Source organism: Bos taurus, chromosome X (assembly GCF_002263795.3).
Source record: "Bos taurus isolate L1 Dominette 01449 registration number 42190680 breed Hereford chromosome X, ARS-UCD2.0, whole genome shotgun sequence".
Taxonomy (NCBI): domain Eukaryota; kingdom Metazoa; phylum Chordata; class Mammalia; order Artiodactyla; family Bovidae; genus Bos; species Bos taurus.
In genome coordinates this window covers 102,251,144-102,272,770 of record NC_037357.1, presented here as the reverse complement: position 1 = coordinate 102,272,770, position 21,627 = coordinate 102,251,144, and the positions used below count along the sequence as shown (strand labels likewise).

General features: G+C 43.1%; 1 non-coding gene across 1 annotated transcript; it reads right to left on the bottom strand.

Annotated features, from left to right (window-relative positions):
* Window positions 1-20,022: 20,022 nt before the first annotated feature.
* Window positions 20,023-20,095, bottom strand: TRNAG-CCC (transfer RNA glycine (anticodon CCC)). Its single transcript has one exon. It is a non-coding gene; the product is annotated as a tRNA-Gly (tRNA).
* Between the last annotated feature and the right edge of the window lie 1,532 nt (window positions 20,096-21,627).

Genomic DNA, 21,627 nt, shown 5'->3' with positions numbered 1-21,627 from the left:
ACAAATAAATCCACAAGCCCAGACAAGATTTCCTCTCACTTGGTGATTAAAACTAGGACATGCTGAGGAACTCATCGGATAATAGTGGGAGCAGAAGCTAAAAGGTCATGATGTGGGTAGGCCCTGAGTCAGCAGAGGTTATGAGGGAACAGAAAGGATGAATGAGTAAGCAGAGAATGTGATCATCAGGGAGAGAAGACAGCAGATTGCCCAAGAGCCTGGGATATGTGATGAGAGGGTGGCCTGGAAGAGTCTCAGGCTTCTGCTGCCCTGGCTCCTTTCTGCCTTTAGTGGCCTGAAGAGGTCCTGTGGCCTGTATCCCTGGTTTCCACACATGGGACCTACAGTTGACCTCCCTGAGGAAAAACTGTTTTCTATAATATAAAAAGTCCTAATTAAACTGGAGATCCTGCCAACAGAGAGGGATGACAGAGGAGGAGGAGCTGAGAAGGAGATGTCCATAGAGGAGGCCTTTGAAAAGTTCCAACATACACCTGGGAATCTGGAAGGCCACCTGCGTGCATAGGGATGTGCACGTGCCTAGGAGAGACCTGAGAAAGTCCTCTTCTCTCAGTTCTGACTGAGCTTGAGGCTCAGTGCCAATAGGAAGTGAAGGCTATGGCAGAGTTGTCAACTGCCTGACTGAGCACTGAACAACATATACACAAAGCCCTCCAGCAGTGACTGAGAGACTTATTGGTTCCAGACACTTAAGGACATCTCTGGCCATTCACTAGCTGACCACTAAGCTGATGAGCAGACTTCATCGGCCACTCATAAAAAAGAATACATTTTACAGAATTAGTTCAGAAACAATAAGAATAAACAGCAGCAACAATAACTAACATTGGAATGGGGGAGACTATGATTTCCATAGTTGTCATATTATTTATTTAAAGTGTCCAATTTTCAACAAATTTATGAAAATAGAACTCAGAGGGATCATAGTTACACCTCTCTGTAAACATACTAAAAAGCATTGAATTGTACACTTTAAATGGGTGAGGCAATTCCCTAGTGGCCCAATGGTTAGGATTCCACGCTTCCACTGCCAGGGGCCTGGGTTCAATCCCTGGTTGGGGAACTAAGATCCCGAAAACTGTGTGATGCAGCCAAAAAAAAAAAAGTTAAAAAATAAAAATGAGGGCTTCCCTGGTGGCTCAGTGGTAAAGAATCTGCCTGCCAATGCAGGAGATACACTTCGATTCCTGCTGCAGCAAGATCCCACATGCCTCGGAGCAACTAAGACCGTGTACCACCACTATTGAGCCTGTGCTCCAGAGCCCAGGAGCTGCAAACACTGAGCCCACGTGCCACAACTAGTGAAGCCCACGTGGCCTAGAGCCTGTGCTCCACAACGAGAGAAGTCACCACAGTGAGAAGCCCACACACCACAACTAGAATAGCCCCCGTTCTCTGCAACCAGAGAAAAGCCCATGCAGCAATGAAGATTCAGTACAGCCAAAATAAATGAATATAATTATTAAAAATGGTTTTAAAAATTGGTGACTGGTCTGTATGTAAATTAGATCTTAAGGAAGCTGTTTAAAAAGAAGATGCTTCACCACTTCATGCTTTATACACTGAACTTTCTGATTTTAAAAAAAAGTGCTCATTTGGAAAAATGTTTATCAAGATTAAATAATTATTTAAAAACAAGTATTGATATTGATAGTCAATTAAATTTACTGCAATTTGTTGTCAATGGTTGGCTTAATAAAACTATTTATAAGGTCAAAACTAAATTCTCTCCTCAAACATGCTATGCTATGCTAAGTCATTTCAGTCGTGTCCGACTCTGTGTGACCCCATAGACGGCAGCCCACCAGGCTCCCCCATCCCTGGGATTCTCCAGGCAAGAACACTGGAGTGGGTTGCCATTTCCTTCTCCAATGCGTGAAAGTGAAAAGTGAAAGTGAAGTCGCTCAGTCGTGTCCGACTCTTAGCGACCCCATGGACTGCAGCCTACCAGGCTCCTCCATCCATCGGATTTTCCAAGCAAAAGTACTGGAGTGGGGTGCCATTGCCTTCTCCGCTCCTCAAACATAATGTAGACCTGTGATTGTGCTGTACATGGAATTCTCAGTAGATTCTCTGGATAAAAATAAATTAGATCAGAGGCAATTATGATAAAATGCTAACGTCTGACAAAGCTAGGTGCTGGGTCGATGGTATTCATTATATTAATCTCTCTTAATGTTTCAAATGCTGAAAATACTTCATGATAAAAATCTAAAAGAAAGCAGAGTGCTATCACACAATGGTTAGAATGGCTAAAATTAAAGATTGACAATACCAAGTGCTGACCAAGATGTAGAGGAACTGGAATTCTCATACACTGCTGGTGGGAATGTCAAATGCTACAGAAACTCTGGAAAATGTTTGATACTTCCTAATCAACATAAGGGGGCCTCCCTGGTGGCTCAGCGGTAAAGAATCCACCTGCAATACAGGAGACACAAGTTCTATCCCTGGGTGGGGAAGATCCCCTAGAGAAAGAAATGGCAACCCGCTCCAGTATTCTTGCCTGGGAAATCCCATGGACAGAGGAGCCTGGCAGGCTATAGTCCACGGGGTCCCAGAAGAGTCGGATACAACTTAGCTACTAAACAACAACTATCAACATAAACATAAAATTACCATATGACTCAGCCATTTTACTCTTTGATATTTACCCAAAATAAATGAAAACAGGGAGGTCCCTGGTGGTCCAGTGGTTAAGGAACCAAGCTCCCAATGCACGGGGCCTGGGTTCCATCCCTGGTCAGGGAACTAGATCCCACATTTCACATGCTGCAACTAAAAAAAAAAAAAAAGATTTGGATACAAGTTCATGGCAGCTCTATTCATAATATCTTTTAAAAGATTGGAGCTAGCACAAATATCCTTCAACAGGTAAATGGATAAACAAATTATGGTACATCTACATGGATAAACAAATTATGGTACTTCTATGTAATGGAATACTACTCATCAATTAAAAGGAATTCACTGCTGACATGCAACAACATGGATGACTCTCAAAAAACATGCTGAGCAAACAGAGCAAGATGCAAAAGGGTACATACTGTATGATTCCGCTTATGTGGAAGTTTATTTTTTTTTTCTTTTTTTTGGTTTATTTTTATTTTTTGTTTAATTTTTTTTTCTTTTTTTTTTGTTATTTTTTTTATTATGTGGAAGTTTAGAAACACAAATCTAATCTAGAATGACAGAAAAGAGGACCAGTAGTTGCCTGAGAAGGACACAATTTTCAGGGTAATAAAATCTTTTATACCTTGATTGTGATAGTGGTTACACATGTGTATACATTTGTAAACTCATCAAAATATACACTAAAATTGGTTCTTTGATTATATGTAAAGGATACTTTAATAAAACTGTCTTTTAAAAAAGAATTCAAAACACACAGGAGGTGCCCTGGGCCTAGACAATGGCTTGCAGTGGTTTGGAGGCTGGAAGGAGAGGGGAGAGAGATGTGGTATGGGCTGGGACAGAGGCTGTGCTACAAGCCACAACTGGGTTTTGTTTTTTCAAGGACAAGGGAAATATGAATCACATGAACAGCCTGTGAAGATGAAATCTGGTTCAAGAGAGAATACATAAGAGTAGGGAAATCATGAAAGGTCTCAGACATGGATGAGAAGGATGAGTTCAAGGGCACAAGTGCTCTGTCAGCCGCATGAGGGGGCACGGCCACTCAGCCAGTCTCTGAATTAGGAGGGACCTAATACGCAAATTGATGCTTTTGAACTGTGGTGTTGGAGAAGACTCTTAAGAGTCCCTTGGACCTCAAGGAGATCAAACCAGTCAATTCTAAAGGAAATCAACCCTGAATATTTATTGGAAGGACTGATGTTGAAGCTGAAGCTCCAGTACTTTGGCCGCCTGGTATGAAGAGCTGACTCACTGGGAAAGACCCTGATGCTGGGAAAGATTGAAGGCAGGAGGAGAAGGGGATGACAGATGATGAGATGGTTGGATGGTATCACCAAGTCGATGGACATGAGTTTGAGCAAGCTTTGGGAGTTGGTGATAGACAGGGAAGCCTGGCGTGCTGCAATCCATGGGGTCTCAAAGAGTCGGACACGACTGAGCGACTGAACTGACTGAACTGAATAAGCAAATGAGAGAGGAGTTGAGGGTTTGCGGCCCTCGGTGGAGAAGGAAGGACCAGTTATCCCTTTGGACTATGCTGGGGGAGCATGGGGCTGGGGGAGAAGAACAAGGCTTGGAATTTCTGTTAAAAGGAGCTGGGAGCCACTTGGTTCAAGTCCAAGCATTGTCAGACATAAAGCTGAAGCTCATTAATCAGCAACGAAGCCAGTCAGTGTGTTTATGAATTTCACCCTAGCAACCTGGGAGCAGAGCGGAGGAACAAACATTTCAAGTGCCAGTTCCCTCCCAGCCCCCTGGATTGTGCCAGCTTCTCCCACAGGGCAGGCTGGCCACAGAGAATGTCTGTATGAGCCTGTCTCTGCTGGGTGGAGAGGCTGCTGTGCAGCCCCTGAGGCCTGGCCTAGGCTCTCTAGCCAGATGCCCGGGTCTTGGGGCCTCTGCTTGTGGGTCTCTCAGCTCCTATATACTTAACCACCTCAGACCCCTGGCCAGGGCCCAGGTTGAGGGTATGCATTTGCTCTGCTGACAAGTCCCTTTTGCTCAAGCAGGACTTCCTGGAGGTCAGCTTCCTCCAGAGCCCTAACCTTTTGTCTGTGTGCCTCTTTCCCAGTCATTCACAGGGATTTAAGCAAAAGTGGACCCCTCCCTCTTCCAAAAAAGGAAAACCCTCTCCTGAGATGACTTTCAGCCAGAGTCCCGTGACATGCTCTTTTCATGGTCATCCATCATATTACGTCCTCCTCTGTTAGAGCTTTTTCATCTTTAATTATCTGGTGATTAAAAATTACATGCTCCTTGGAAGACATTCAAACAATATGAAAATATATTGTGTTAGCCAAAAAGTTCATTTGGGTTTTTCTATAAGATGGCATGACAAAACCCAAATGAACTTTGTGGCCAACCCAATATAATATAGAATATTCTCTGTGCTTCCACCTTCCAGACGGCTTCCCAAGTGGAGCAGTGGTAAAGAATTCACTACATAGGAGATGCAGGAGATGCGTGTTCAATCCCTGGGTCAGGAAGATCCTTTGGCGGAGGAAATGGCAACCCATTCAAGTATTCTTGCTTGGAGAATTCTATGGACAGAGCAGCCTGGCGAATTACAGTCCATGGGATTGCAGAGTCAGACATGACTGAGTAACTGAAAACACATGCCACCCTCCAGAAACAACACCTGCTCACCCTGGTTTATATTCCTCGGGAGATATACATATATTCTCATATATAAGAATGTATGTATTTTGTTTTTATTTAATTTTTATTGTGCTAAAATATATGTTACATTTAAAAAATGTATACGTATGAAATAGCAGGAGGAGAAGGGGACAACAGAGGATGAGATGGTTGGATGGCATCACCGACTCGATGGACATGAGTTTGAGTAAACTCCGGGACTTGGTGATGGACAGGGAGGCCTGGCATGCTGCATGCAGGCCATGGGGTCACAAAGAGCTGGACATGACTGAGTGACTGAACTGAAATGAACTGATGAAATATTAAAAGTTGAGAGGCATTAAGTACATTCACATTGTCGTGCAACCATCATCACCATCCATTTCCAGAACTTTTTCATCTTCCCAAGCTGAAACTTTATACCATTTAAAACACTAACTCCCCACTTCCTCTTTCCCCTAGCCCCTAGCAACCACCATTTCTAATTTCTGTCTTATAAGTCTGGCTACTCTAGATACCTCATATAATTGGAATCATACAATATTTGTCCTTTTGTGCCTGGCTTATTTCACTTAGTAGGACATCTTCAAGTTTCATGCATGTTGTATGAATGTCCTTCCTTTTTAAGGCTGAATGATATTCTTTTTAAGAATTTTTATTTATTTATTTTATTTGGCTGCACCAGATCTCAGTTGTGGCACATGGGTTCTTTAGTTGCAGCATGTGGGACCTACTTCCCTGACCAGGGATGTAACCCAGGCCCCCTGCATTGGGAGCAGGATGTCTCAGCCACTGGACCATCAGGGAAGTTCCAAGCTAAATGATATTCTATTATATGACTATATCACATTTTTGTTTATCCATTTATCCACTGATGGTATTTGGGTTGTTTCCACAAGAATGTATTCTTATATATAAATATATTCTTCCATGAAAGAATATCGTCAATACCATTGATTCTCTCTCTCACCCCAACCTAGTTTGTATACAGAAGCTGTGCCCTCTCTCCTTCTATATCCTTAATCTTTTACCAGGTTCTTTTGCCTGAAACTATCTCTGTGTTCCCCATGCCTAGCTAGTCCCTACTTGGCTTTCCCAACTAGTCCAACTCTCCCCATGTCCAATGGCACCTGCTGTTCTTCTCCACAGCAGCACTTTTACAGATTAGCACATAATATACCTCTTGTTTGTGTTATTATGACTTCCCAACTTTTCATCAGCAGTGTATAAGATGTTAAAACACATGGCCAAGTGGAGTTATTGCAGGAATGCAAGGATGGTTCAGCATCAGCAAATCTATTATGGAATTTGGTGTTGAAAGAACTCTTGGGGTGGGCATCAGAAGACAGAATTAAGTGCTATCTCTGTTCTGCCATTGACTAGCTGTATAACCTTTTGCATCCCTCCCTCCCACTTTCAAAGGGGTTCTCAGGAAGGGCTCTTCACTGAGGAGGGGAGCACAGCTTTGAGAAGCAGCCTATTCCTCTCCCTGTTCTATTTTCTTTACCTGTAAAATGAAGAAATATTCTAATTCCATGATTTTATAAGCTTTGTAAAAGAAACATAATAGAGTCAAGCAAAACAGGAAGGGAAAAACTGCTGTGTAGCTGGGTCCTAGCCAATTGTGTCCATGGTGCTGGTGGGCTCCTCAGAAGAGATCAGACCCACAGTGCCACACTGTGGACTGTTGGGACATGCATAAAAGGCTTAGACACAGCTAGGGTGGACTGACTACAAAAAGAAATAAATTTGTTCTAAATACAGTGGTGGATGATGGAAGTATTTGAAGTAGTTTTGATAATAAAACTGACTCTGATCAAGCCTCTAGATCTGCATTGTCCACTAGAGTAGTCAATAGCCACATGTGGCTACCTATATTTTAATTGGGCTAAAGAAGTGATGTTTTCAAATTGCGGTGCTGAAGAAGACTCTTGAGAGTCCCTTGGATAGCAAGGAGATCAAACCAGTCAATCCTAAGGAAATCAACCCTGAATATTCATTGGAAGGACTGTTACTGAAGCTGAAGCTCCAATATTTTAGTCATATGATGCAAAGAGCTGACTCACTGGAAAAGACCCTGATGCTGAAAAGGATTGAAGGCAAAAGGAGAAAGGGGAGGCAGAGGATAAGATGGTTAGATAGCATCACTGACTCAATAGATATAAATCTGAGCAAACTCTAGGAGATAGTGGAGGACAGGAGCCTGGTATGCTACAGTCCATGAGGTTACAAAGAGTTGGACATGACTTAGCAACTGAAAAACAATAGTTGATTTACAATCTTGTTGGTTTCAGGTGTACAGCAAAGTTAATTAGTTATACATATACATATATCCACTCTTTTTTAGTTTATTTTCCCATGTAGGCCATTACAGAGTACTGAGTGCCCTGTGCTATACAGTCCTTATTAGTTATCTATTTTATATATAGTAATGTATATGTATCAATCTCAATCTTCCAATTCACTGCAACCCCATCTATATTTAAATGAACATAAAACTACATAAAACTACAAATCCAGTTCCTCAGTCACACTGGCCACATCTCAGGAACTCAAAATTTGCATGTGGCTAGTGGCTACCATATTGGATAATGCAGATATAGAAATTTTCTGTAGCTGCAAAATATTCTATTGGACAGCACTGGCCTAGCTCTAACTACCAATTTACAGGGAATACAGAGGACAGAGGAACACATGAAATCATACCATAAGGATGCACTAAGCAATGTTCAGGTTATGGGAAACTCTTATTTTTTTTTCAACAATAACAAAAAATTACGAGAAAAAAAAAGAATAGAGAGTAAACCTATAGATTAACAGACTTAAAAAACATACTAGCCAAATGAAATGTATGGATTTATTTGCATCTCAATTCAAACAAACTATTAAAATCGTATTAAGACAATTGGGGAAATGTGAATAAGATAATTGATAATAATGGAGTAATTATTGTTATGGGGAGTATTCATTGAATTGTAATTATATTCTTTTATAAAACTGCTTGGGGGGAAATAAAACTGCTTAGATCTTAGAGATACATATTGAGAAATCTGTAGATAAAATGATATGATGTCTGGCATTTGCTTCAAAGTGTTCTGGGAGTGGGGAAGTATGCAAAACTATGGAAGATATAAGATTGGCTGTGAACTGATAATTTTTAAAACTGAGTGATTGAGTACAAAGGATTTTATTAGCGTATTTTCTCTGCTTGTGTATATGTTGACATTTTTCATAAAAAAATTTTCAGCCTTTTAAAATGAAAATGAAATCCTGCATTTGCACCAACATGGATGGACCTAGAGAATATTATGCTTCGTGAAATAAGTCATACAGAGAAAGACAAATATTATAGCACTTACACATAGCTTTTAAAAATAATACAAATGAACATAAAACAAAACAGAAACAGACTCATAGATATAAAAAACAAACTTGTGGTTATCAAAGAGGAGAGGAAGGATGGGAGGGACAAATTAGGGATATGGGATTAAGAGATACAAGCTACTGGGAATTTTCTCTGTGGTCCAGTGGCTAAGATTCTGAGTTCCCAATGCGAGGGGCCTGGATTGGATCCCTGGTCAGGGAACTAGATCCCACGTGCTGTGACTAAAACCCTGTGCAGCAAAAGAGAGAGATACAAACTACTATGTATAAAATAGATAAGCAACAAGGATATGTTGTATAGCACAGAGAATGATAAGTTTCAATATTACCTTGTAATAACTTTCAAGGGAGTATAATCTGTGAAAATGCTGAATCGCTATGCTGTACACCTGAAATTAATATATTATAAATCAACTATACCTCAATAAAAATGAATAATGTATTAGCAATAAATAAATAAAATGAAAACATATGCATAGATATGTCCAGCTGGCTTCCTTGTCGCATCACATTTAACATAGAACTGAATCCAGGGAACCCACCAGGAAGAGGAGATGGATCAAGGATGGTCCACAGCAAGTTCCCTCCAGGTAGGCTATCAGCTACTTGGCAAAGGAGAGAAAGAAAAGAGAAGCTGGGATGATGAGGAGTGGAGAGGTTGTAGGAAGAAAATTCTGCAGATTAGAGAAGGAAATGGCAACCCACTCTGGTATTCTTGCCTGGGAAATCCCATGGACAGAGGAGCCTGGCGGGGTACAGTCCATGGGGTTAAAAAGAGTCGGATATGACTGAGCAACTAACACACACCAGAAGGGAGAAGCGAGCCAGCAAGAGGCACAAGGAAGGGTGGGAGTTAGGCTGGCTCTTGGCTGAAGAAGAGCCACTGTTTCTAGGAGGTACAGTAAGTCCCTACATATGAACCTTCAAGTTGCAAACTTTCAAAGATGCCAATGTGCATTTGCATGTCCAATGATGTCAGGCATGAGTGAAACTGCAGCTTGCCCTCCATCTCCTGTTGCTGATGATTCTTCAGCTCTACCATCTCCCACCTCCTCTCCCTACTCCAGTCAGTAACTCTTCTTGCCTGTTCACTCGATGCCAGCACCTATATGCCAGCTGTTGTACCATACTACGGTACTTTTCAAGGTACTGCACTGTAAGAATAAAAAATGTTTTATTTTATGTATTACTTGTGTGAAAAGTATTATAAACCTATTACAGTACAGTCCTATATATAGCTGATTGTGTTAGTTGGGCGCCTAGGCTAACTTTGTTGGACTTAATGAACAAATTGGACTTACGAGCTGGCTCTTGAAACAGAACTCATTTGAAGGTAGGGGATTTACTGTACTGGCCTGTCCCCTCACCCCCAGGGTGGCCTCACCAGCATTCAATCCAATTCATGGCAATAGAGTCAAGACACAATGTGCATTTCTGGGCCATCCCAGGCACGCTCCTCTCAACCCATTCTACTTTGCTTCCATCTGTCATAATGGAGGGGCTTCCCTGGTAGCTCAGCTGGTAAAGAATCCGCCTGCAATGCAAGAGACCCTGGTTCGATTCCTGGGTCAGGAATATCCCCTGGAGAAGGGATAGGCTACCCACTCCAGTATTCTTGGGCTTCCCTGGTGGCTCAGCTGGTAAAGAATCCGCCTGCAATGCGGGAGACCTGGGTTCGATCCCTGGGTCGGGAAGATCCCCTGGAGGAGGGCGTGGCAACCCACTCCAGTATTCTTGCCTGGAGAATCCCCATGGACAGAGGAGCCTGGTGGGTTACAGTCCATGGAGTCGCAAAGAGTCAGGCTGAAGCAACTAAGCACACACCACGACTGAGCACTCACGCACAAGACCACATGTAACAGTGAGTTCCTTAGGGTTATAACTATGGGGTGCTGCCTGCAGTTCAGAGGATGGAGCCCAAAACTGAAAGCCAGGAAGCTACTAACAATGTCTCAAGACAGAGGAGGAAGGTTGAAGGGGGCAGGGTAGCCAAGGATCAGAGTCAGGTTCAGTAGGCCCCATAGGAAGTCCTGAGCTAGGGTGTAACTGGCATGCTGTCTATGCTTGACTTGCATATAATGAAAACATTACTTTTATTGAGTCACTTAAAAAAACCCATTCAGTGGGGACTTCCCTGCTGACACAGCGGCTAAGACTCCAAACTCCCGATGCAGGGGGCCCGGGTTTGATATCCCTGGTCTGGGAATTAGATCCCACATGCTGCAACTAAGAGTCTACATGCTGCAAAGAAGGTTGAAGATCCTGAGTGCTGCAACTAAGACTCATTGGAGCCAAATAAATACAATTTTAAACTGTATCTCCTGAATGTGATGGTTTATTTTATATGTCAACTTGACTGGACCACAGGGGACCAGATATTTGATCAAACATTACTCTGAGTGTGTCTGAGGGTGCTTTGGGATTTTTTGTTTTTTCAGCCATGCTGCACAGCTTCTAGGATCTTTGTTCCCCAACCAGGGATCGAACCTGGGCCCTGTGAGTGAAAGCACCAAATCCTAACCATTGGACCACCAGGGAAATCCCCTGTGAGGGTGTTTTGGAATGAGGTTAACATTTGAATCCGTAGACCAAGCAAATTGCCCTCCTGCATGTGGGTGGGCCTGTTCCAATCAGTTGAAGGCCTGAATGCCTCCCACCTGACTGTCTTTGAACTGGTACATTATTTTTTTCCTGCCTGCAGACTGGAACTGAAACATCGGCTCTTCCTTGGTCTTGAGACTGCTGTCACTTGGCCTGGACTACGTTATCAGCTCTATGGGTCTCCAGCTTGTCGACTCAAGACCTTGGGACTTGTCAGGCTCCACAATAGCATGAGCTGATTCCTTATAATAAATCCCTTTCTCTCTATATATATACCCACATCCTATCAGTTCTGTTCCTCTGGAGAATCCGGACAAACACACTGAATAAATAAATGCCATTACTAGATAAATATTTCAATGGACCCCATTACTTTTCAGCTCAGTCTCAGGTAACATAGAGCCTTTGAGTCCTTCAAAGTAACAAATACAGCCTCTCTTCTTCCATAATTAGAATATCCAGCCCAAGATACTCTTCATAACTTCTCCCCTCCCCCAGCTCAGGCCTGCTTCCAATTGAAACTGTCCAGCAGCAAGTCTGTGTGACTGACTTCCCTTTCTCTTTCTCCATCTTGCACTTCCCCTTCCCTTCCGCACCTCCAGCTCCTCAGGGGGAGGGTGGAGTAGGGGAAGGAGTGGTGTCTCTTGATCTGGTTCTCTCTCTGGGCCTGGCAGGTATCTAGAACTGATTCTCTCTTCCTCAAGAGTGTTCATGGGCATTGCAATGGCAGTACCTCCCAGCTTCTCTCTAAGTAGAGGTCTCCTTACTCCCCACCCCAGAAGTCCTCTTGGGTAGTCTGAGACATCCCGTAAGGACGCTGTCTCCTTTCAGGGCCAAGGAAATACCCAGACAACCTTTCTCCCAACACAGTATAGGCTGATCCAACATGGCAGTGCTCTCCTGTCTTAGTCACTGAGGCAGTGAGCCTGTCATTTGCCCTTTAGATGTCCAGGGTGGGAAGAGACCCCAGTCTCCAGCCTGCTTTAGCTTTCTCAGGTATGGAGCTGACACAGTTCCTGGGGCCCCGGCAGCAGCATGTCCCCCTGCTGAACTAGCACCTCTCACTGGGGCCTGGGCTTCTTTGTGGCTGGGTGGAGGCCGGGGGAACCCAACATTCTACACGTGACATTCTATATGTGTGCAAATACCCTAAGTGCAACCCTCAATCTATTCAGGCTTGGAGCCTGAATAAAAATTTTAGAAATACTGTCTTTTTCCATCACTCAGACAGACGTTCCTGAGGCACTTTTTACGTGGCTCCTCAGGAAGTCCCCAGTGATATGAGACCCCAGTTCCCTACAATAATGATGAACTTGGATTGGCGTTCCCTTCTTCCCTGTTTCACTCTTCCCTGTCCTTCATTCCTGTTCCTTGGGGCAGTGGGAAGTGTCAGTGGCTCAGTTGTGTCTGACTCTTTGTGACACCATGGGCTGTAGCCCACCAGGCTCCTCTGTCCATGGGATTCTCCAGGCAAGAACACTGGAGTGGGTTGCCATGCCCTTCTCCAGGGGATTTTCTTGACCCGGGGATCGAACCCAGGTCTCCTACATTGTAGGTAGATTCTTTACCACCTGAGCTACAAAGGAAGCCCTTGGGCCAATTCCACATACACACACACAAAAAAACTACGCAAAGCCCTTTTCTCAGGCTCTGCTTTCAAGAGGGAGTGAGGACACCAGCTCAGAGGGACACCTTATTAGGCTTTGGGTTAAAAGGCATCACCTCCCACATACATCCTTCCCCATATAAACTCTCATTTTTAGGGGGTCGGTGGGGTCTCAGACATGACAACTACTATCTACCTCTACCTCAAATCTCTTCATCTATTTTCTACTTCCCACTCTCAGACCTTTCCTTTCCTTGACCCCCAGAGTCCAGGAACCATTTCTTTTGTAAATCTGTATATGATGACATATGCCAATTTGGAACCTCACTCTGTAAGTTCACAGTTACTGTCACTTGGTGTCTCTGTAGAGGGTTCCATTTTCATATCGGTTACCCCACTAAGCATTCAACCTAGAGTTCCTTTTCCGGAAAGCAATGACATCTAGTTTTTCATAGTGTGTATACCACAACTTCCAGTTCTACCATCCTGCTCACCCCCCATCCCCCACCACACCCAGACCTGTTCTGAGCTGGGTTACTAACGTCAGTCTGAAACTATGCCCACTCCCTCCCCACTGCTAGTGATACAATGAGGCGCACTCCACCTAAGATCTGACTGGCAAACAGCCTCTGCCTAAATACTACGCAGCTATAAATGCAGCCTAATACTATGCTTGTTTTAGCAGCCACGTCATCTGGCTACTCAGTGGCTCCCGCTCCCTATTTCCTAATGCCCGCTGGTCATTTCCACTTGGATGCCTGCAGGCTCCTCAGATTAACAAGCCCACAGCAGGGCATCATCATCGTTATGCCCTCCCACTTAGCTCTGCCTCATGTATTTGTGGTCTTGGTGGATGGAATCATTGCAGGCTAGCCACCTCGGAGGCTTTCCGAAGGGCTCTGACTCCAAGTCTGCAGAAACCAGCCTTAACAGGCTTCCTCAGCCTCAGCCTATGCCTGTGTGTGAGGCCCACGTGTGTGATCTTCCTCTGAAGTCCAGTGAGATTGTGGCTTGAAGCTCTATGTCCCTCTTCACTTCTGACAGAAACCCGGTGACTGTGCTTTTCCAGTGTCATAACTTTCTGCTCTCATCATTTTATTCTTTCATGGAGTCAGGTTTCTCAACGATGACACCTTGCTATTAATTTTCAGAGACTCAGGATCATGCTGGCTGCATGTAAATAGCAGTCATCGGAGTACATAGTCCCCAGTCGCCTAGGACCATCAAGTGACCAGGGCTCATTAGGAAGCCACACGAGTGGCCTGCGTGCTGTACTCTTAGCACCCTGGTTTCACAGGCGAGATCCTGAACACTGTGATCTTCTCCACTCACACCTCTCCGTTGTTGATGTTGCCCTGAGAGGCTAGGGCACCTTCAAAGGACCTGCTTGGGTCCATGAATCCACAGAGGCTGATGGGCATGTCCATGCTCTTGGAGTGCCAAAGGAGACCCCGGCACCACTGGAGTGACTAAATCCACAAGGTGGAAGCCACTCAGACTCTGGGTGGACAGTTCTTAACTTGGGACCTATCAACCTGTAGGTGCTAAATCCCCAGAAATGTTTGGTGAAGTCTGATGATGGGTATTTACACTTCTGGGGAGAAAATGTACAATTTTCCTCAGATTTGCAAGGGGGTTTGGGACACAAATGAAAAGTTCAGAGAAGGAGAACAAAGGGGGCTTACAGAACCACTATTTTGTTAGAATATGTTTATTCCTGATTATATTATATATGTAACTCATATGTGCACTGTAAAATTGGAAAATAAGATGGGCACACAGACTCTAAAATTACTTTTGGGAATTCCCTGGCAGTCCAGTGATTGGAGCTCCACGCTCTCACTGCCAAGAGCCCCAGTTCGATCCCTGGTCAGGGAACTAAGATCACACAAGCCACTCAGCACAGCCAAAAAAATGTATACACATCCCTCAAAATCTGGACAAGATGCTCCTTTATGACCTGCTTCTTTCTACTTAAAGTATTATGGACATTAAAGATTTTTCTAGAACTTTAATGACTTAAATGACTTCAGAGTACTCAGTCCTTTGGGTGCCCTATTTTTTCACATTGGTTTCTTTTGCTTGTCTTTGCTGTTATAAATAATATTGTGATAAACATCTTCTTACATACATTTTCAAAATACATTTTTGATTTATTTTAATGCAATTCTAGAAGTGGAATTTCTAAACGAAAGGGTATAAATGCTTTTATTTAAGGACTTTAATATTGACAAAACTGCTGTCCATAAAGGTTGACTGCAATTTATTCTTCCACAGTAAGAGGATATTTGCAATTTGAAATATTACATCTCAGGTCATATTGGCATCTCTTGTGGAAGCTGGTCTGTGCTCTAGCTGTGGATTGCACAGTTAACATTGCCTGAGAAGTCTTTCCAGAGTTTTGGCAACTCTCTGACAGGTGCTATTCAATAGAAGATGACTCTGCTTTTCTTTACCTGTTTACGAGACCTGACATGGTGACAGATTAATTTTCAGGCAGTGATTAGAGTTCATGAGATTGAGTGGTGACAAATAAATATTTGGTGTCTCTTTAAAAAGATTCCCTCCTCTTACTCCCTGGTGCTCCAGGGATTAGGACTCTGAGTTTCCAATGGAGGGTGCACGAGTTCGATCCCTGGTTGGGGAACTAAGATCCCGCATGCCACTTGGTGTGGCCATAAAAGAAAAAGATTCCCTCCTCTCATCCCTGGCTTAAGTCAAAATTTCTATGTCTTGTTAAAGTTTAAGAATTATGGCTTATCCAGAAATAAACCCGTACACATAGGTTCAGTTCAGTTCAGTTGCTCAGTCGTGTCCGACTCTTTGCGACCCCATGAATCGCAGTACGCCAGGCCGCCCTGTCCATCATGAACTCCCAGAGTTCACTCAGACTCACGTCCATCGAGTTAGTGATGCCATCCAGCCATCTCATCTTCTGTCCTCCCCTTCTCCTCCTGCCCCCAATCCCTCCCAGCATCAGAGTCTTTTCCAATGACTCAACTCTTCGCATGAGGTGGCCAAAGTATTGGAGTTTCAGCTTTAGCATCACTCCTTCCAAAGAAATCCCAGGGCTGATCTCCTTCAGAATGGACTGGTTGGATCTCCTTGCAATCCAAGGGACTCTCAAGAGTCTTCTCCAACACCACACTTCAAAAGCATCAATTCTTCAGCGCTCAGCTTTCTTCACAGTCCAACTCTCACATGCATATATGACCAGTGGAAAAAGCATAGCCTTGACTAGACGGACCTTTGTTGGCAAAGTAATGTCTCTGCTTTTCAATATGCTATCTAGGTTGGTTATAACTATTCTTCCAAGGAGTAAGCGTCTTTTAATTTCATGGCTGCAGTCACCATCTGCAGTGATTTTGGAGCCCCAAAAAATAAAGTCAGCCACTGTTTCCCCATCTATTTCCCATGAAGTGATGGGACCAGATGCCATGATCTTAGTTTTCTGAATGTTGAGCTTTAAGCCAACTTTTTCACTCTCCTCTTTCACTTTCATCAAGAGGTTCTTTAGTTCTTCTTCGATTTCTGCCATAAGGGTGGTGTCATCTGCATATCTAAGGTTACTGATATTTCTCCTGGCACTCTTAATTCCAGCTTGTGCTTCATCCAGCCCAGCATTTTGCACGATGTACTCTGCATAGAAGTTAAAATAAGCAGGGTGACAATATACAGCCTTGACGTACTCCTTTTCCTATTTGGAACCAGTCTGTTGTTCCATGTCCAGTTCTAACTGTTGCTTCCTGACCTGCATACAGATTTCTCAGGAGGCAGGTAAGGTGGTCTGATATTCCCATCTCTTTCAGAATTTCCCACAGTTTATTGTGATCCACACAGTCAAAGGCTCTGTCATAGTCAATAAAGCAGAAATAGATGTTTTTCTGGAACTCTCTTGCTTTTTCGATGATCCAGCAGATGTTGGCAATTTGATCTCTGGTTCCTCTGCCTCTTCTAAAACCATCTTGAACATCTGGGAGTTCACGGTTCAAGTATTGCTGAAGCCTGGCTTGGAGAATTTTGAGCATTACTTTACTAGCGTGTGAGATGAGTGCAATTGTGCAGTAGTTTGAGCATTCTTTGGCATTGCCTTTCTTTGGGGTTGGAATGAAAACTGACCTTTTCCAGTCCTGTGGCCACTGCTGAGTTTTCCAAATGTGCTGGCATATTGAGTGCAGCACTTTCACAGCATCATCTTTCAGGATTTGAAATAGCTCACCTGGAATTCCATCACTTCCACTAGCTTTGTTCGCAGTGATGTTTTCTAAGGCCCACCTGACTTCACATTCCAGGATGTCTGGCTCTAGGTGAGTGATCACACCATCGTGATTATCTGGGTCGTGAAGGTCTTTTTTGTATAGTTCTGTGTATTTGCTGTATACCTGAATCTAATACAATATTGTAAGTCAACAATACTTAAATTATAAACAAATTATGGCTTATCCCAAAGTCCCTCTGGCATGCCCCGATAATTTAATAATTCAAGGGAAAAAATGAGCATGTCTAAATAAAAAACCATCCATAATTAACAAACATCTGCATAAAGGCATTTCTTATTTTATGGAACAGACATGCTGGGATTCCAGAAAATTGTGGCTAGCTGAAATCCTATTTCTAATTTCTCTTGGATTGCCCAGGGTGATTCTCTTTGTGAAATAATAACATTTGTTGAAAATCCACATTTTTGTCTAGCTAGAGGGCTGTAAGTCATTAGTCTGTTTACCAGAATACTAATGTATGAAGAACTTTGTGTTAGGACCCGTTGGAAGGATTTTGCTTTTAGTTCTGCTGTTACAACTGTTCCCACTGTCTTCTCAATCTTTCGGTACCAGCAGCTTGAAAGGCACAGCTGAGGGAAAGCAGATAAATGTGGAAAGTGACCCCAGAGTCACCAGCTCAGACAGTACTGTTGTAAAACTGGCCAGCAATGTCAACCATCAGTTTTTTGGTGGTGTTTTTTGGCCGCCTTGTGGGGCATGTGGGATGTGGAATGGAACCCGCACTCCCTGCAGTGGAAGCGCAGAGTCTTAACCACTGGATTCCAGCAGTTTGTTTAAATGGAAAATTGTTCCTAAAGGGAAATGCCTGCATTTCTCTGGTTTTACAGTAAGGCTAAAGATTTCCACAGATGGTTACAGCATGGCATGAAGACACAGAATATTTTGAAACTTCCCCCATCGACTTTGCTTTTCAGTTTCTTAATGTAATACAACCAAATCCAAGTTCATGATATATCTCCATGGAAAGAAGAGGATGAATAGGCAGAAGTCAGAAACAAATGGGGCGTGTCCACAAAATGCCATGCCGAAGTTTGTGGTTTCAAGCTTGGAATGCTTTTTCCCAGAGGAAAACAGTAATGTTTAAAATGGTCGTCAGATTTCTAGGCTAGACCTCAAAATTCTATATATGTTATATTATGGCTGAAATACCCGTATCTTATAATTAAAACTTAGTAAGAAACAAACTGTCATTTTACAAAAATAATTTTTAAAGAAACAAAGGAAAAACAATTTCAGAACAGAAAATAAGACAGGTTTTATTCATCCACATCACTAGTACTTAAAAAAAAAAAACACCAAAACACACTTAATAGAAAGTAGAAAAGAAGCCATTAACTTTTAGGAAGATTTAAATAGGTACTTTTGAATACTTTCAAAGAGTTTAAGGACTTGAAGTCATTGGTACTTTTGGTCTAATTTTAGTTCACAATGTATGGCCTTTTTTCAATACAACCACAGCCCTAAAAGCTCCCTGGTTTAACATCAGCCATGGTTAGGTGGGGCTTGGGCTAGTACACGGAATTAAAAGAGGCAGAGAGATTATTGAACTAACTATGTACTAGTTGGAAAGAAGCTCTGGGGAAAAGGTGAAGGAGGACAAAAGTGAAAAAAGATAGTCTGAGGTGGAATTACCTTGCTTGGCATGGTGACAGACAGTGGTGAGCAAAAAGAATGGTGAAGGTAAAGAAAGCTTGGGTCTGCCAGTGTCCTGGCCTGCAGAATGGCCTGGGAGCTTGGGTTCTGTACCTGGTGTTGGGAAAGGCATGCAAGGCACCATGTGTATCCCACCACTCACATACTCACATATAAGTCCTGCTTTAATACTGGTGTTTGAAACCTCCTCATGCCTGCTCCATGGTTCTACAAAGGACTGGTATTCATGCTCCTGGACCCTGACTGACTCTGGAACTTGTTTTTTGGCTAACAGAAGAGTGAGGAATGACACTGTGTGACTTCTGAGGCTAGGTTCTAAGGAGTCTTGCAGCTACCACCTGGGTCTCTTGGAACACGTGCTTTGGCTGCCATGCTTGCTTCAAGAAGCGCAAGTCCTTGGAGACTGCCATGCTGTAAGGAAGACCACAGTTGCTTTCCAGCCACTCCAACCCAGGGGCCAGACAAGAGTGAAGAAGATTCAGATAAGTCCAGCCTTGTGCACCATTTGACTTCAACCAAACTGAGAACCTCAAAGAAGCACCGCACAGCTGAGCCTTTTTTATCATCCCTCAGAACTGTGTGGCTAGTGGTAAAGAACCCGCCTGCCAAAGCAGGAGATGCCTGAGACTAGGGTTTGATCCCCGGGTTGGGAAGATCCCCTGAAGGAGGGCATGGCAACTCACCCTGGTATTCTTGCCTGGAGAATCCCATGGACAGAGGAGCCTGGCAGACTATGGTCCATAGGGTTATTTTATTTATTTATTTTTGGCCACACTGAGTGGCATGCAGGATCTTAATCTCCCAACCAGATATTGAACCCATGCCTCCTGCACTGGAAGAATAGAGTCTTAACCACTGGACTGCCAGGGAAGTCCCTGGGGTGTCTTTTATATAACAGTACATAACTAGCACCCAGATTAAGCCCCAGTTTCCTAAGTGCACCAAAATTTCAGTTCCAAACTACTGTCTACTCCCATGAGGATGTGCTGACTCATCCTTCTGCATGCTCAGCACAAGGGAACATCAAGAATCTCCCCAGCATTTATACTTCAGCTTTTATTTAAAAAAATTTTTTTAAGATATGCATTTTTCTTTTCTTTTTTTAAAAAATATTTATTTGGCAGCACTGGGTCTTAGTTTCAGAATGTGGGATCTTTAGTTAAGAGCATGTGGAAAAAAAAAAAAAGAGCATGTGGGATCTAGTTCCCTAACCAGGGATTGAACCCAGGCCCCCTGCATTGGGAATGCAAAGTCTTAGCCACTGGACCACCAGGGAAGTCCCTATACCTCAGCTTCTAGACCTGAATTAGTTTCTTCTTGGATCTTACTTGTGGGCCCCCTTTGCTAGATTGGAAGTTTTGTGATTACAATTAAGGAAAATAAGTAATAACAATCATGAGCCTCTTGAATGAATAAAGGTAACATTAGCTACTGGTAGCATTCTGGTGGAACCCGGGAAGTAACTCTGGGCCAATGTTCCAGAACTGATTGGAAAAACAGCTTCCGGTTGCTATCAATTCACTGCTCTTAGTTAAAATCATGTTTCTCCAGGATCTCTTTCTAAGAACTGGGTCCTTCTGGAGACATAGAACACAGTACAGGTGTTTTTCAGAGACTGGCTTAAAGAACTCAGTAAAGAAAGACAATCTGGGCACTCTGCCTGCGAAACGACTTTAGCAGAGCAGTCGTTTTCTTGCTGAGTTTTCACAGGATTGTTGTTGTTGATGATGATGAGGCTGGTAGACTCAACGCTGAACAATTACACACATGAAGGCAGTCAGAACAACACAGTCATTGAGCTGACGGAGAGATTCCAGTTTCACCAATTCCCTCCTCTCAGAAGAAGGAACATGTTAATTATGTTGATGGAGCTGATAAGACACAAAGAATTTGTCCAGGGGTCAGTGTCCCCCACAGGGTAGATAATCAACGGGAATTGCTTTCTTCCTTCTCCCTGGAATGCTGTCAGGAAACACAGATGGTACTCAAAAATGTCTGCCTAATGAATGAATCTATGAGTTAGAAGTCCTGAAACTGAGTAGCTTGGAGTCAGGTAACCCACAGAGATACTATAAATAGCCGGACTGAAAACAGCTCCATTCATGGTGTAACTGAGTCACACCCTAGCTAACTATACAGGGTAGTCATCCAGAATGGACAGGGGCAAAAATATAGAATGTCATCAGGACATCACCAGGTAAAAAAAAGCATCTTTGTTTCCAGAGTTTATGGACGCCCTGTATATTAAGACCAAATATTTCTGATCTTTTACTGGTTTGATCTCAGAGGATGTAACACATCTTTGTTGTGTGTTGGAAGGCTTTGTTCAAAATCCTGTGCGAGGACTTCCCTGGTGGTCCGGTAGTAAAGCCTTCTGATGCAGGAGGTACAGGTTGGATCCTTGGTCAGGGAACTAAGATCCCACCTGCCTCATGGCCAAAAAAACCAAAACATAAAACAGAAGCATTATTATAACAAATTCAATAAAGACTTAAAAAATGGTCCATGTCAAAAAAGATCTTTAACAGGAATGAAACCAACACTGTAAAGCAATTATCCTTCAATTAAAAATAAATAAATTAAAAAAAAACTTTTAAAAATATTAAAAAAAAAACCTGTGTGGCATAAACCCTATGGTCAGCACCGCCAAGGAGTCTTGCACAGAAGAGGGACTCAGAAGTGACAAAGGTACTTGTTAACTGGACTGTGATAGCTGGTTTCTCTTGGGTCCCCAAGGGCATGGCGAAGATATAAGCAGTGCAGACCCAAGGCCCAACGGCCAACGGCAGGGAACGTGGAAGCAGAACA